The sequence below is a fragment of the Pseudorasbora parva genome, chromosome 14 (assembly GCF_024679245.1).
Source record: "Pseudorasbora parva isolate DD20220531a chromosome 14, ASM2467924v1, whole genome shotgun sequence".
Lineage (NCBI taxonomy): Eukaryota > Metazoa > Chordata > Actinopteri > Cypriniformes > Gobionidae > Pseudorasbora > Pseudorasbora parva.
Window position 1 is genome coordinate 18,944,180 of NC_090185.1, and position 18,597 is coordinate 18,962,776.

Genomic DNA, 18,597 nt, shown 5'->3' on the forward strand with positions numbered 1-18,597 from the left:
TATGGTTTTTATGCATGTACACTGGCTGGTGTGTGACTGGGATTTAGTTTGACAGGAACTTTGTGCCCCCTGCTGTCTTTAAATACTCACAAAAGTTTCTGAAGAACTCCTGGGGGACTTGAGTCGGACAACTATTTCACTGGATTACTGGTTAGATTACTTGCAGGTGACACAACGCACAGATAAAACATACAAGACGTGTGGATTAGCGGATTCATATCATCATTTTGTTATCAAAGCACTTGAAATCTGCTGCGAAGAACTTTGAAACCCTACTGAAATGAATATAAATGAACACGAGTAGCTATACCTGCAGATATTAGCCACTAATAAAATAATCTTTTTTGACTGTTTGACATTAAAAAAGTTCACAAAAGCAGAAGTTTAAAACTTCAAATGAAATATAAACACTTTGGAAAACTTGAAATGTGTCATTTTAGCAATGAATATGCTAGATGAGCTATTTTACTTTGAAATTAGAAACTCCTAGAAATTAACATAAATACATTTTTTTGCATGTCTGTATAGGAGAAACCTGTTCTGAAGGATGACAAGACTTTGGCAAATGTGCAAGGGCATAGAAGTAGTCTAAGTAAACAAGATTACTTTTTATTGCTTTTCACAAAACTAGAATCTAAGAATGTTTGCAAGATATTTCAACATTTAAAAAGGCTTTATTGATCAGCTAATACAGTATAAGAAAATATAGATGAAAGCATTAAAGGAATGGTTCACCCATAAAACAGCAGGTTCGTGCTGTTGCTCTTCACAACGGGATGGTCTCTGGCTGGGCACTGGGCTTGAAGTGGAACTGGCGCAACCAGCTGGTCCGATGGTCTGAGATGATCCACAAGATACTAGAACGCACTTATCAGCAGAGCTCCCTTAAAGTCCGGGTAGTTGGTTAGAAACAGGACATCCTCAACATGTTCCTCAAGGGAGCGTGTCGTCGCTAAAGGCACAGAAGAAAAGGGGTGTCCATGGTGGGGTAAAAAATCATAAAAAGCAGGGAAGAACATGCAAAAACACAAAATATGTGGTGTAATCACTTCTGGGTCGGGTCTTCTGTCATGGTAAGTGTTGATAGATCACGCATTAAAACTATGACGGTCAATAGGCAGGCTTTAATAAATTCACAAGGAAAAGCCACATAAAGAGAGTAGTAAAACACATCCAAACACAGGGAGTTTAAATGCAAACAACTGGGTGGAAAATACCTTTAAGTTTTGTTTCTCTCCTTGCATGTTTTAAACTGTTATTTAATTGTTCTTTTACTGTGTTCAGTGAATTAAGTCATGTTAAAGGGACACCTTTTCATATAAACTATGTTATTCCCTCATACCTCTCTCGTGTCAGTGCGTGCACTTAATCTCTCTGACTCGCTGTGAGTACTTCGACTCATACAAGAATAATTAATCACATACACCTGAACTGAATGACAAACCATAATTGACCATGGCAACAAACAAGGAACAGTGCAATCTGAGGCCCCATCCACACGAAGCCAGAGCTTTCCCTATCCAATCTTTTCCCCCCTCGGTTCAAGAAATATCTGCATACGCATGAGAGCACTCAAAACGATGTAGTTTACATGCCAAACCAGTGTGTGGCGCTGTAATTCTGCAACAGAAATACACTAAAAACGAAAAAGAAGGGTCGTGGCAACACAACTTGGCACTCGGCTGAAGAGTGCAGACATTATATTTACCTAAGATATATTTGTAAGCAATTGTGTTTTCTCATGTTTGTTCAGTTTCATTTTTTCCTTGGCTCAGTTCAGTTGGTTTGCACCATTAAAACTATTTGGATGTAATTCATTATCACAGGAATAGCATCCGTTCCAGTCTGTTGCTAGACAAGCCACATTATCCCCATCAATAAAAAACATACAGATCAACACCAGAGATGGAATAAGACTATAGCTATTTCAAAGGTCTGCTTGCTTTCTTTATACTGAGATACTCCACTGATCTGCTGAACTTCATCTCCTCCACTCTTTTCTTGTTCTTTATCTCTTCCATATTTCCACTGTCCTCCAGTTCTTTTATTGATCTGCTGTCTTTCAGCTTCTCCACTGTTGTACTCTATTTGAGAACAGCTAAATTTAAATTGAAAAGGCCTTAACAATAGAAGCATTATAACAAAAGCAAAGAGAGAAGGTACACATAAGATGAGAAATGATATGACTTGACTCCATGGACATGCAAATTGTACATTCATCATCTCCTCCAAACCAAGTAATAAGACACTCAGTGGAACTGAGGTGAAAAGATTATTTCTGGCCAGGTGGCCTCCAATTTGGTCTGTGGTCTTGGTAACACTCTTGTCTTTTATGTAATGTTGCTGTCTAGTCCACAAAGGTTGCGTGAAATTAAACAAATTCTAAAGTTATTACATTTTGGCTGGATCCCCTGTAGGAACAGAGTAATAATCATACCAGCAAAGAGAATATCAAAATTGATAATATTTAGTGTAACAACATTTAGGACAGCGTGGGAAGTACTTTTGTAAATCAATATCAAATCAGTAATAACTGTATATACACACACACCTAAAGGATTATTAGGAACACCATACTAATACTGTGTTTGAACCCCTTTCTCCTTCAGATCTGCCTTAATTCTACGTGGAATTGATTCAACAAGGTGCTGAAAGCATTCTTTAGAAATGTTGGCCCATATTGATAGGATTGCATCTTGCAGTTGATGGAGATTTGTGGGATGCACATCCAGGGCACGAAGCTCCCGTTTCACCACATCCCAAAGATGCTCTATTGGGTTGAGATCTGGTGACTGTGGGGGCCAATTTAGTACAGTAAACTCATTGTCATGTTCAAGAAACCAATTTGAAATGATTCAAGCTTTTTGACATGGTGCATTATCCTGCTGGAAGTAGCCATCAGAGGATGGGTACATGGTGGTCATAAAGGGATGGACACGGTCAGAAACAATGCTCAGGTAGGCCGTGGCATTTAAAAGATGCCCAATTGGCACTAAGGGGCTTAAAGCGTGCCAAGAAAACATCCCCCACACCGTTACACCTCCACCACCAGCCTGCACAGTGGTAACAAGGCATGATGGATCCATGTTCTCATTCTGTTTACGCCAAATTCTGACTCTACCATCTGAATGTCTCAACAGAAATCGAGACTCATCAGACCAGGCAACATTTTTCCAGTCTTCAACTGTCCAATTTAGGTGAGCTTGTGCAAATTGTAGCCTCGTTTTCCTATTTGTAGAGGAGATGAGTTGTACCCGGTGGGGTCTTCTACTGTTGTAGCCCAACCGCCTCAAGCTTGTGCGTGTTGTGGCTTCACAAATGCTTTGCTGCATACCTCAGTTGTAACGAGTGGTTATTTCAGTCAAAGTTGCTCTTCTATCAGCTTGAATGAGTCGGCCCATTCTCCTCTGACCTCTAGCATCAACAAGGCATTTTCACCCACAGGACTGCCGCATACTGGTTGTTTTTCCCTTTTCAGACCATTCTTTGTAAATCCTAGAAATGGTTGTGTGTGAAAATCCCAGTAACTGAGCAGAATGTGAAATACTCAGACCGACCCGTCTGGCACCAACAACCATGCCATGCTCAAAATTTCTTAAATCACATTTCTTTCCCATTCTGACATTCAGTTTGGAGTTCAGGAGATTGTCTTAACCAGGACCACACCCCTAAATGTATTGAAGCAACTGCCATGTGATTGGTTGATTAGATAATTGCATTAATGAGAAATTGAACAGGTGTTCCTAATAATCCTTTAGGTGAGTGTATATACACCTCTTATCGTTGATTAAATTCATTAGCTTGATGTGCTCCACTCGTGTTTAATTAGGTTTAATACTTTGAACGTGCTCCTCCTGAAATTTGTGAATAAAACATCACAAAATACAAAGACTGTAGGAGCCATTTTAATGCAATGCTAAGTTGTGTTGTCCACTGAGTGACATGGTATATCTATAACACCTGGGTAACAAATAGTGTGCAGTGCTTTAGTAAGGGGAAAGCACACAGGGTTCTTCTCAATACTTGATGCTTCTTCGTTTCCTCCAGCCTGTGACCAAGAAACCAATCAAAGTTAATAACGCAAGTTAGCCAGTTAACCAGGAAACTTACACAATACAAACACAAATCTATGTATTTTGAATTCCCAGTAGAATATATATACACACATCAATAATTCATACTTACAGGTTGTTATTCTAAGGAGCAAGCTGGCTCAAATAAACTGGATACTGATCCATCTTTGTTAATGTTGAGTTGAGAAGCAGTCGTCAGTAAAATGACGTTTGAGGGCTGGTTGTTCGAGAGTGGGCAATGTACAACATAAGCAAGCAGTATGCAAATGTATTTTCCACTGATGTAGAACCATCACACAGTGGGATTCATATTACAAACGACTCCTCTAGGTGGTTCACTTGATTCTTTCTTTTGGGAGACAATATCTTTATTTATCATGCATTTTTCATTCACAAACAGCTATATTACACACTGCATTAAAGGGAATATTTGAAAAGAAGAAGAAAAAAATACATATCAGGGGCACTTTAATAACCAATGGGTTTACATTGAATTGTGTATTATATTTCACATCTATACTATTATCACACTTGATTTTCATTATTAAGGGTTTCAGCTGAGCATGTATTGTTATATCAAGACACTACAGCAAAGATTGAAAACGCTGCATTTGAAGTAGCCTACAAATACACAGTGAATCCAGACAAACAGCAGAAGTCAGTCTAGAAATGACACTTCACCCATTTTGTTCCCTGTAACAGTATTAATCTATATGCATTTGTATGTAGATCACCCTGATGTGTTCAGACAGACCGCTGCAGTTCAACCTCTGAGCCGTAGACGGATGACTCCGATAGTTCTTTTGGTTTATTCTGCTTTTCCTGACGCTCCAGACATCTTGTTCTACCATCTAAACAGCTTACAGCCGCAATGACAACAACGCTGAGGAATGTGAGCAGAACTAACGCTGAAAACTAATACAACACACAAAAGCATATATAAATTGTTTCATATGTAAATAAATGTTAATACTTTAAAGCTATATAAAACATTTTTTATGCATTACTTTATAAAACCAGTTCACTCACCCTTGAGTAGAAAATAATTTTTTCGGTCAGGTCTCGTAGGTCCGTTGCGTTCTCGCTGGTGGCCTTTGTTCCGGTGGGTTTGCACCATTTTATCTGGAGTTCATCATCCAGGACGTAATCTCCTTCCCAGTGTTCTATGCCACAAGCGACATATTCACCGTCAAACAACAACAGAAACATCCACAGCAAAGGTGGAATCAGGCAAAGTGAATAGAGCCCAGCACAATGAGAAGATGACCGTCTACAAGGCCTTTGAATGAACATCATCATAGCCAGAGCCAGAAGAGCAGGTCCAAAAAAGATGAAGCTGATCAGTATCGAGTTAAAACCAGGAGAACATGGGCAGGAAAATTCCCGATCCATCAACTTCTGCAGTCCAAATAACACAAAGCTAATATGCACTACACCAAAAGAACCGGGGCTTTTTTCTGGATTGTTCGAAAGCAACTCTGAAAAAAACATTTTTCATGAATAATGCGAAACAGCCCACTTTAAAGATCACTAGCTTACTTTAGACTCACTGAAGAGCAGAGACCTTTTAAGCAGAACAGATCATTAATATTTGCTTACCAAAAGAGGTGTAACAGCGGAACTCATATCTTACAGCAATTTAGGCTCTTTATTATCAACTTTTTGCAATGTCATTGATTATTTGAGACAAAGGACAAGGACAATACGATAATATAAACTAATTATGTGAATGGGATTCAACTCCTTTCCTTTAATGTAGACACGCTCCATTGAAGTGAATTCTATGAAATTCATTAGAACTAAATGCAATCTTGTCTGATCAACAAAATGAAAACAAACAGAAACCATTGTCCCATATCATGGAACACACGACAAAGCCATACAGCAAATATTTACACTAAATCTCAGATAAACTCATATTATTAAATGAACCACATCAACTCTACGCCACCGCAACCCCATCCCTCTGCAGACCCAGCGGTAGGTCTAATATTGCATCATCATAATCATAAAAAAGAAAAAATCTAAGTTGTGCAGCACATATGCAACCACCATTAATAAAATCATATAAATAATCTTACATTTCATATTTATATCACACAAACTCACCAAGTCTTCAAGTCATGAAATGTTTTTAATTGTTTATCATACAATTGTGAATAAATACAGTACAATATATGCAGTATTCTACCACTTTATTAAAATGTAGTTTTTTCTGTAAAATTAGATTAGAGACTACATTTTTATCTTTTTACTCCAATGTATGGGGTAAATTTTTAATTCAGATATGCCTTATTCTCTAAAATTAGAGTTGAAGTGGTTAAAGGAAGGACATCCGAAAAATTTGCTGGTTTATCAATTAATGTTACATAAACATATAAAACGGAATATAAAATGTCATGACAAAACATAGTTGTATTAAAAAAATAACTGACACAACCCAAGCTGTATATTTTGACAGTGCTAGCACAGTCTTAGTATTATTTTTTAAATACAATTGTTGTGGTAGTCTGGTAGATAAACCAATAATAAAGTGATAAATGACAGTAATTACGTTTTATTGATGCACAGTCTGTCGCTGACTGAAAGCTCGAGCAGCTGTTTCCTCAAGTCAACGTGAGAGATTCTGTTTTTACCTCAAAGTGAAATAATGTTCTCTGGTTTACTTTTTTTTTTTTTTGCCGTTACTAAAAAGCAGTTTAAAAATTATGTCTAAATAGGTAAAGAGTTCAAATGTTTCCCCAGCTCCCTTAATTTCTCACAAAGCCACCTGTACATCCAACATCAGTTTCAATATTTGAGTCATTGTGTTCAAAATCAAATGATGTATTATTACTGTTAAACACTAAAGGAACTACAAGAATAATTTGTACAGGTTGTGGATCAGGGGAAACATATTACAAGGTTCATTGGTTCAAAATAAAAGTAACACAAACACGAAAGACACGCAGCACCCCCAGTGGTGATAAGGGCAAGTTCAACAATAATAATAATAATATTGGGTTACTTTATTTAAGTAGCCTATTGTATTTATGTAAAAATCCATAAGTAGAAAGATAATATTTAGTGTTTGCCAGCCAGCAGCGTAGCACCAAATTTTGGGCCATGGGTACAAACCATCTTGCTGGGCCCCCGTACATACCATAGTGATACCAATGGGTGGGGTATTGCATTTTTAAATTTTTATTGCATTTTATTTCAACTATAGAATCCCAGGGTACACCAACCGCCAAACTCGACATTCAGTCTTTTAATTACTTTTTAAAATAAGTCATTTTCAATCATTAAGATGTGCATTAAACTGAGAACAATCCTGTAGGCCTACTTAATGTAGGAGCATGTGCGAGCTAATTTGCATAGCACTGGTAAAATAGGCGCTAACGATCTGTGTTTTCGCGGGTGTTAGATTTTGACAATGGAGGGAAATATACGGTGTTTTCATGTAAACTTCTGACTCTAGGGAGAACTGCAGCAGAAGAGGAGACAAGCTGCGCAGCTGCCTGGAGTGGCAGTGCGTTGAGCTTCCAGCTCCGCCTCCGTCTGCTTCTCACTCCCTGTTATTTACCCAGAAATATTGTTTGCTCGCTATGTAGGGTTTGCTACTATAAAGTATTGGTATATTATTCAAATAGAGTATGAACATAAATGTATGCTATTCTACCCGAAGTATATATCGATGTTAAAACAATGTCAATGCTCGATGATGCATTTGGAGCTCACCTTTCTTTTCAAAAAACTGAGTGAGCAACTGCTTGCCCTCATTTGCTTTTCCTCTCTTTAATCTTCGTTTATTTTCCTTTTTTGAGCGCCTGATTTTCATTTCTTAAGGAAAGAAATGACTCCCCTGTCTTCTTATGCTGCGTTCCACTCCACTTTAAGACACGCACTTGCAAACTTCCCTAAGCACTTCCCCTTGGGGGAATCCCTGCCGCCATTTTTAAGTGTGTTCCACTTCGTGAAGTGGACAAGGGAAGTTTGTATGGACAGACCCTTGCTCCCTCGATTTTGACCGAGTGAGCGAGTCTACTTCATATGTACACTTCAGGCAGCTTCATATACCACAATGCAACGCGATTGTGACGTCACCACATATCACGTTTAATTTACCCCACCACAAACAACTATAACTATTTTTAAAAACATTTAAAACAACCCAAACACATCCATATACATATAGAATGCTGCATTAAACAGTTTCGTAGAGGTAAAAAATAAATAATATATCAACTCCATAGTGGATTCCAAGTGATCAAGGGCTTAGGGCGTTCCAGTTCAGTCCATTTGAAAAGTTTCCGCCAGTAGTGGGCACTCATGCAACGTAGGCATGACGCACATCCGAGTGAACGAGACGGAGGGAAGTTTGCGAGTGAAGGGCATGATAAAAACGAACTGGAACGCAGCACTAGTTCATATCACGGCTAACTCCAGCTCTTGTCTAGTGATGTGTCGTTCATGAACGATTCGTTCATTTTGAACGAATCTTTATTATGACTCGGGACTACCGAGTTGTCTCAGATAGTGATTCGTTCATTTTGTGTTGACAGCGCATGCGCATTACGCAACATATGGCCTCTGAATCAGCTCTGAATCTCCGAATGATTAGTTCTTTTGAGTCTCGGGTTTGAGTCTTACGTTCTTCCTGTTAGTCCCATAGAGTCTATGCTGTCAGTAACGGAAACAGAAAAGATTAGTTCTTTTGAGTCTCGAGTTTGAGTCTTTCGTTCTTGCTGTCAGTCACATGCTGTGTGTGTGTGTATATATATATATATATATATATATATATATATATATATATATATATATACACACACACACATATACATATATACATATATATATATATATATATATATATATATATATACATATATATATATATATATACACACAGTTGATTCAAAATTAGTCTAATTGAATTTGTGATGTTAGACTTGAATAGTCAATATATTTCCCATATTTGTATATGTCTGATATTAACTGAGAATAATATAAAAATATAAAAAAAATAACTACGTGCTTTTTACTAAAAAGGTTGTGAACTTTTGTTCTATACGGTGACAAGTCACGTGACAAAAGAACGAACGACTCAAACCCGAGACTCGATCAAAAGAACTAATCTTTTCTGTTTCCGTTATTGACAGCATAGACTCTATGGGACTAACAGGAAGAACGAAAGAATCAAACCCGAAAGACTCATAAGAACTAATCATTTTTGTTTCCGGGCCTGTGTCACGGACGGTCCGGGCGGCCCAGCCCCCAGATCTGATCAGAGTCAGACACAGACGAGTCGACAGTTAACGTCTCGAGGAGATCGAAGACACGAGAGGCGGAAAACAAACGTGATAAATATGAAGTTGCAAAAGAAAGAATATTTTGGATCAGGAGGTGAGGTGAACTAACAGAGAAACTACAATAGCCTGACCCAACAACTAATCAATTAATTAAACATTTCAGTTTCTTATAATTTGGCTTTGGTTGCTGTACCCTATAGTTTATTTGTATGTCGTTTTAAAATGTAATCAACATTTTCATAAGTACTAGATGTGTTGGGCTATTTAACATGTCATTTTGGTGAAATGAACGAAATGACTCGAAATGACTCGAAAAAAGATTCGTTCATTTTGCTGAACGAGACTCAAAGATCCGAGTCAGTAAAATGATCCGAACTTCCCACTACTACTCTTGTCTCATTAACTGAGTCCACAGCAGAAGCACCTCACCTGCGGGTCGTACCATTTACATTGATTCGAGAGGGGTGGTGGGCCCTGCACAGCATGAAAATGACTTTTTTTTTATACGAAACCAGTTCCTAACTACAAGTTTAGTTTTGCACATGAACTTTTTTTTTATTTGTACATAAATGCTATACAATGTTAGTGCATGTATGTATGTATGTATGTATGTATGTATGTGTACTCTGTACCCTTTACCCCCCAGTCCGACGCCCCTGTTTCCAGCAGATATATAGGCAACAGTACTGAAAAGCAAAAAGATCAGCAGAAATCTGTCTACATTCTTTATTTGTCAATTTGTGTTTTACACAACACACATTTCATATTTCTATATCTTGTGGTTGACAGCAGAGATAAGTGTCTGGGCCAGTAACAATTTCAATAAGGTTTTAAATGTCCAATTACACAGGACAAAGATGTACAGGGTATTTTTCATAATCATTTTTTTTATTATTTCAACATAAATTATGAATTATAAATTCATAATTTTTCATAATCTTTCATATCATTTATACCAAGTCAGGGCAAGTTTTCACCTGGCATATGTTTTACATTGTTATTTAAAGGGGTACTTCAGTGCTGGGAAGATAAATCTGTATTTAAACTGGGTCATTAATGTAGTGTAATTTGGTGCCTTCTAGACTGAGAAAAGACAGAAAATGTATTTTTGTCTCATGGGGTAAAAAGACAACAATTCCCAGAATGCTTCCCTGCCCTGTGAGGCCACTCCCAAAGCCACCGCTACTGGATTACTGTGACTGAGTTGGAGAACAGACACTACAATTAATGCTGCCTTCAGGTGCTCTCGGAATTATCGTAAATACGAGTTTCCTAGGTAAAAATTTCACATGAATGCCCTCACATTTTGAAACTTGAATGCAATGATTTCGTAATCACGACTTCAGAAGTCGGAATTATCAAATTTCCAATGGCACGTGAAGGCAGCATAAATACTGAAAGCGTATGTTCAATATAATAAGCGAGTCGCCGTGCGAGTGTCACTATGGGGTGCCGTTTATAAAGTGGCTCACTCTGAAAAAAAAAAAAATATTTTGTCACATTTACCTTCAAACAATGTTTAAAAAACTTTCACTTTTTAGCCCATTTACAAAAATATTTGTCAACTTAGAAATATTTTAAATAATTAAATCTAAATATTAAATGTTACAACTAAACGTTAAATATTAAATCTAAATGCTAAATCTAAATGTTATATCTAAATGTTATATCTAAATGTTAAATCTAAATGTTAAATCTAAATCTAAATGTTATATCTAAATGTTAAATCTAAATGTTATATCTAAATGTTAAATCTAAATGTTAAATCTAAATCTAAATGCTACATCTAAATCGAAATGTTAAATCTAAATGTTATATCTAAATGTTAAATATAAATCTAAATGTTAAATCTAAATGTTAAATCTCAATCTAAATCTAAATTTAAATGTTAAATCTAAATGTTGAATCTAAACATTGAATCTAAATGTCTCGATTAAAACTAAATATTTAACTAATTTGCAAATTCAAAATGTAGATAACCGGAATCATTGTGATAATAACTACCCAATAAACACGTTTGGAGAAACTGTATTTGAGCGGGACTTAACAGCAGAAAATGCAGATAATTCCGGTTATCAGCATTTTGAATTTGCATATTAGTTAAATATTTAGTTTTAATCGAGACATTTAGATTCAATATTTAGATTCAACATTTAGATTTAACATTTAAATTTAGATTTAGATTTAGATTTAGATTTAACATTTAGATTCAACATTTAGATTTAGATTTCACATTTAGATTTAACATTTAGATTTAAAATTTAGATTAAACATTTAATGTTTAGTTGTAACATTTAATAATTAGATTTAACTCAATCAATCAATCAATCAATCAATCAATCAATCAATCAATCAATCAATCAATCAATCAATCAATCAATCAAGTTTTATTTATATAGCGCCTTACAACAACCAAAAGAAGCACAAGTTGCTTTCCAGTAAAAACAGCAATGGACAACAGAAAGTAACAATATAATTGTACATACAATAGCAGTCAAGTCCAAGGCTACATGTTAAAAGCTTGTATAAATAAGTGTGTTTTCAGCTGCGATTTAAAAACACTCAACACAGTGATGCTTCGTAGGTGTGCTGGAAGTGAGTTCCACAGCTTTGGTCCCTGGACGGCAAATGCCCGGCCTCCAAACTTTTTATAACTGAACTTGGGAATAACCAGAGTGGTATTTTCAGAGGAGTGGAGAGTTCTGGCTGGCTGGTAGACTGTTGCTAATTCAGCGAGGTAAGCCGGGGGCAGACCATAGATGGCCTTGAACACGAACAACAAGACCTTATACTCCACCCTAAGCCGCACCGGGAGCCAGCGAAGCGAGCGGAGGACAGGGGTGATGTGGTGATGTGTAAATGTTTGGGGGTGTCGGATAGAAGACGTGCTGCCGCGTTTTGTACCAATTGAAGCCGACTGAGAAGTGTTAGATTTAGTCCAGTGTAGAGGGCATTGCAGTAGTCTATCCTCGAGCTGATGAAGGCATGAATTGCTTTTTCAAGGTCAGCTCGGGACAATAATGATTTGACCTTACTGAGCAGTGTAAGCTGGTTAAAGCTCGCCTTCACTACTGCACCAATCTGTTTATCGTACTGAAATTTTTTGTCAAAGATAACACCCATGTTACGCACTGTGGGAGTAAACTGAGGTGTGTAAGGACCAAAACTAAAAGAACTCCTGGATGAACCCAGGCTGAACAGGATGTACTCAGTCTTTTCTTCATTCAAATGAAGGAAATTCTGGGAAAGCCACTGTTTGGTGTCCTGTAGGCAATTATAGAACAAGCAATGCAGCAATGTTCTCCAATGCAGAACGATTACTTAGAATCACAGGGAGATAGATCTGGAGGTCGTCTGCATAGAAATGAAATTGAACGTTGTGATTGGAGATGAGTTATATGACTGACCAAGTGGCAGCATATAAAGTGATAAGAGAATAGGACCGAGAATGGAACCTTGAGGCGCACCAGATGACATAGGGGCAACCGAGGAGGAAAAGTCATTAAGCATTACTGAAAAAGTTCTGTTAGTGAGGTATGAGGAGAACCAATTTAGCACTGCACCCTGCAGACCAGCAACATGTTGAAGATAAGAGATGAGGATAGGTCCAGTAACACCAAAATCACTGAGCTTTTACTATTCAGGGCTCCAAGAATGTCATTATGGACCCTCAGTAATGCTGATTCGGTGCTATGTCTAGACCTGAAACCAGACTGAAATGTATCACCAATGACGTGCAGTTGAAGATGAGCCTGAAGCTGGGCGAAAACAAGCTTCTCCATCAACTTAGACAGAAATGACAGGTGAGAAATAGGGCAGAAGTTGGACAGTATGGAGGGATCAAGGTTGGGTTTCTTGAGCAATGGTCTAACAATGGTTTGGTACAACTGCAGTAGGAACAGTACCCAAACTAAGACAGCTGTTTATGAAGGAGACAAGGCAGGGACCTATGATGTCAACAGCCTCCTTCAAAATCCTTGCGGGAACAGCATCTAGAGGGCAGATGGTAGACTTCAACTCGAGGGCAGCTTTTTTGAGGTCCACAAGAGTAACTGCATCAAAGTTCTCTAAAGGTACGTTCACACCAAACGTGAATAGAGCGTCTGGGGTGAATGATTTCCATGTTAAGTCAATGAAAAGGCACGTTGAGGCGCGTCTGGAGGTCCTGCGGCGCGATGGACACGTTTCTGCCTAATTTGCGCATCCAGCTCGCGTGAATAAAGCGAATTTGAAGCGAATTGAGCGTCTTGGGCGAGTGGTGCTTTTTGTGCATTCACGCGTTTGAAGTGAATTTGCGTCTATGCCCGAGTTGAAAAATTTGAACTTTGGCGTCAATTCGCACCACGTTAACCACTGAGGAGTCTGCTTGCTGCTGTCACGTGGTAAAGTGACGTGATGAGAAACCTTGCATATAATTAAAAAAACAAATATTTTGTCACTAAATGTAGTTTTAATGCTTTTCAGTTGATAATGTAGTTTTTTAAAGCTAAAATATGTGGTTTACCTATAAAGACAGTGTCTATTTAAAAAGAACACTCTTGCGTTTTTGGAGCTGTGAGATCCAGGCGATCTCCGGGCACTCAGCGCTCGCTAACCCCATGGAGAGCAGCCTTTCCTCGGCCAGTCCTTCAGACATTTGCCGCTGGCTGGGATGTCTATGTAGAGGTTAAACATGACATATACTTTGTCTTGTGTACATCTAATGGGCGATCTTTGGTCCAATTAATCTATTGTTGCCTACCAAATAATTTTGACTGAGGGCAAAGTGAAGTTTCATAACTTTATATTTTATTTAAATATACATGCAGTGAAGATAATCCAGGTAGTGCATTGTCTGAACCACATGTGTTGTTGTTATTGCTTAATATATTTCATCTATTTCGCTTCAAATGCTTGATTTCTACGCGCGTCCAATTAGCTGCGGACGTGTGATGGGATTCAAAATGTTCAGGCATCAAACTAAATGTGGTAGACGTGATTTTGGCGCTCAATTCACATTTGGGGTGAACGCAGCGTTACACACATTGCGTCGCATGAGAAGGCAAAGCAACAGTAGTAGCTTGTATAATGGTTTGCCCAACACCAAAAAAACTTGTACAAAATACTGTTTGAATGCATTGCATGTATTTTTTAGAAACATCATTCATGGCAACAAAAATCGTACTGCACTTTAGCTTCCTTCAGTGATCTCTGATAGGTGCCCAGAACATCTGACGAGAACATCAACGTCTCTAAACATCTCCAGTGACACATGCAGCCTGTCCTTCTTCCTTTTACGCTCAGCCTGTCTATACTGGCGCCAGAGGGCCCAAGTTTTATCATTGAGCCAGGGGTCCAATGGACCATTGGTCGACTTTACCTTGCAGGGCGCAACAGAGTCCATAATCTGGAAGCAGATGGTGTGGAAGGAGGAGAGGAAAAGGTCCGGACACACAGTCGATGCTAATTTAGTAGAAGCGAGATCAGACACAGCGAAGGAAGCAATACAATCATCAACAGTAGACGGTGAGGAGCAGCAGACGTTGGTGCAGGTGAAACAGCATGACAAACTGTATGAGAGAATTGTCAGGATTGGGAAAATCCATGACCTCACAGGTAGAAACAATCACCCCACCAGAGATAATAAGGTCAAGAGTGTGACCTAACCTTATGAGTGGGAGCGGATATGGACTGAACCAGATCTAATGAATATAAATGGACTGCATTTATATAGCGCTTTTATCCAAAGCGCTTTACATTTTTGCCTCACATTCACCCATTCATACACCGACGGCGATGTCAGCCATGTAAGGCACCATCCAGCTCGTCGGGAGCAGCTGGGGTTAGGTGTCTTGCTCACGGACACTTCGACACTTGGTCAGGTGGAACCGGGGATTGAACCACCAACCTTCTGGTTTGTAGACAACCTACATGAACCACTGAGCCACTGCCGCCCCTACGTTCATATAAAAGTGCCTTAAAATCATTAGCAGGTTTATCAGAGTTAACTATTTAAGTTTACTATTGAGTTTAAGTTTACTTGTAGTTTTTTATTAACTATTGGAGTTAACTAAATTAACTATCTAAAATGTTTAAACATAGTTTGAAGCTAAATGTGACAAAATGTTGCTGTTATTTTCAGCATGAGCCGCTTTACAAACGGCGCCCCATATATCACAGCTCAAACGCTGCAGGAGTCAGATTACATTTAACGTCATCAAGGAGATGATGAGCTCTCGTGATGAGAGCTGAGGTAATCGCGACCACACTCGCATACATTCACAACGCGTGTTCAGTCTGGAGCGTTTTCAGTTCATGCCTGAAGCTCAACTTTCCTAAAAATTAATTTGAGAAGTTAAAACACTTACATTGCTCAGCACCAGATCCGTTTACTGAATGCCTGCAGCTGCGAGCTGAGCTGTGAGTGCGATCTCCCATCTCCCATGCGCAGGTTGTAAACATGTGGAAATGGCTCTCCCTGCTGGCTGTAGTCTTTAGCCTTTGGCCAAAAAAAAGAGAAGAGTCTGACTGCGGAGCCACAGAGCCACAGTTTTACCCCAACAAGAGTTTTACCACAGCAGTTCTGACCGTGCATGCGTATTGCACCGGTATGTCTTCGAGATGCATGTTATGGCACTGGAAGGGGATAAAACAAAATTTGTATTTATTTATTTATTTATTGTAATTGCACTTGTTTGATTTGATAGTTATCATTATGTTGACTCAATATGTTTAGCTCAAGTTGATCGCTGTCGTGTTGAATTTCGCAAAATTTAACTTTAGATAACAAAATGCATGTGTAAAAGCTACTACACCGCATCCAGGAACTTTTTTTTAGAACTAAGTTAGCTTTAGTAAGTCAACAATGCTTTCATCATGTAAACTCTTACATGCAAAACACAGTATATGTTATGAATCTTACACAAAATCTTCATCACAGTATAACTGATGTTATTGGGGAATTTTTTTTTAATCAATTCTACCTGTTTTAAGCTTCGCCTTATAAATACAACTAGCTTGTTACCGAATTAAACAAAAATATATTTAAAATTTTACCAGTATTGGTATTGTAGCTTGGTAGTGAGTACTAAAAGACATCTTATTTGTTTATATTCATACTGATAAAGTTAGATTTTTTATTACATGTGATTCTGACATGATGTCACTACATGCACACTGCTCCTCTCAGGTAAATAATGTGTCTTCCAGATAAGCGGTCGGTGAGACGTGTTCATGTGTTTTGGGGGCGTGGCTTTGGTAAGAGCCCAGAAGGGAGAAGGTGGAGTGAATGGAAATAATGAGCCGTCTTTAAAACAGTCGTGAGAGGTCTACAGACACTCAAATTTTATACTTTCTTTTTTAGAGAACTTACATTTTAATTATTTATTGATATATAAAGAACGTTTAAACAAATTTGGAAAAAAAAGTTTTTTAACCAATTCTTACCTACCCTACCATTAATGCAATATAAGTAAACATGGCCATAAATGCCATTTCCTTTCTAATTTGCATTTGAATGTGTTTTGGGACTATATGTAATTTAAAAAGACATGTAATAATATTTTAATAAGAATGTCTTATATTCTATAAGAACATACAGACTTAGAACTGTATGTTGTTAAAGAAATTCACTAAATAATGTCCTCTACTGATGCCAAACCTCAATTCTGGGTCTCGGGGATATTTCTGTCTCGTGCAGAGTGCCATTTATATTTCAATTTCAATTTCGATACTTTGCAGCGTGCAATATTGGCCGTTGATTTTACCAATGAATGACTGTAACCTCGAAAGAGAGCCGAGATCGATACGATCACTATGCTGTTGCTTTGTCACTTCATCGTGATCTCACAAAATCTGAGATTCTGATTGCGTTCCAGAGATCTACAACTCTCAGTGATTGGCTGCATCACTCACCGCTGTGTCTGTGATTGGCTACATCACTCACCGCTGCAAAAACACGCTGTAAATAGATGCATTTGATGCTCTCCAGAGCTCAGACACAAATGTGCAAATCTGCCAAATCTGTTTCGCCAATATTATAACTGTGTCAACTGAGAGTGCTTTTGCTTGCGTTTGAGGGTGCTTAGCACCCTCTAGCACGTCCGTAGAACCGGACCTGTGAGGTGGCTTATTCAAACAAATTATAATAAGTTATTTTCTCTTTGAAACTGCAGTGTATCAAAAACCTGGCTTGAAATCACTGGTGTTTCTTCTGATGTAACAAACTACCTAATCACGTCAACGTGCCAGCATATCATTAATTATTATCAGTAGCAGTTTCAATGGAAGCCAGGCCATTTGTTTTACTGCGGGTTTTCACCTATTAAATCCAGTCATGCTGCAGCCCTTTTGGCACCAGTGGCTAAGGGGGCGTGTCCGGCAGGAAAGTGACGTCAATGCATTCCCTCTATTGGCTGAACCTTCCCTTTAAGAGCAATATGCACAATGTGAAAAACATGCTTCCAGTAACTGAAAAGGAAGTTCGTCAGAGGACCTTTGAAACTTCCTTTCCCTACCCAGCCAAAATGAACGAGTAAGGCTTACTAATTTCATAGAATCTCGTCTTGCTTTCTGCAGAAATGTTACGTGCAGGAGCTATTTGGAGCTATATTGATACTTCCAGGAATCTGTGGGTTTTATGGGTCTAGCCCGTGGCGAGGAGAGATACGGTCCCCTTGACTTCATAGTTCATTCAACTGTTTTGAATTATGTGACTTTTTTATTTTTTTTATTTCCCACCACAGAAAAAAAAAGTTTAAAAGATAATTGCAACCCTTCATCTCACAATTCAGAGAATTGCAAAAGGAAAAAAAGACTGGCTCATTTTTCTCAGAACTGCGTGTTTATATTTTTAAAGTTTTAACTCATTTTGTTACAAACTTAAAACAGACGAAATATGAGATGTAAATTTGCAATTGCGACAACAAAGAATTGTAAGATAAAAAAGTAGCAAATTACGTTTTATTTTTATTCTGTCGGAAAAACAAGCTTCCATATTAACATACAGTATGTACACCTTCAACTGTAACTAATTATTTAAATGATCTCTTGTGAAATCAAAATAAACATAAAAATAATTATGTTTGACACTTCACTTTACATTAATGGAACCTTGTCATTCTTTATAGTGGGAGATTAAATAGGCTAAATTTTCTTTGCTCTACGAAAACCTTAAGAACTTTTGTTAGGGAACTTACAGAATGTATATTTGATGAATGAAGACCAGGAGTCTGCAATCATTTGATTACTGAAGT

General features: G+C 38.0%; 1 long non-coding RNA gene across 1 annotated transcript; it reads right to left on the minus strand.

Annotated features, from left to right (window-relative positions):
* Positions 1–4,338: 4,338 nt before the first annotated feature.
* Positions 4,339–18,027, minus strand: LOC137039478 (uncharacterized). The gene is made up of 4 exons (XR_010897666.1): positions 17,664–18,027; positions 15,712–15,842; positions 5,103–5,236; positions 4,339–4,988 (listed from the first exon to the last, which is right to left on the minus strand). It is a non-coding gene; the product is annotated as an uncharacterized lncRNA (long non-coding RNA).
* Positions 18,028–18,597: the final 570 nt, after the last annotated feature.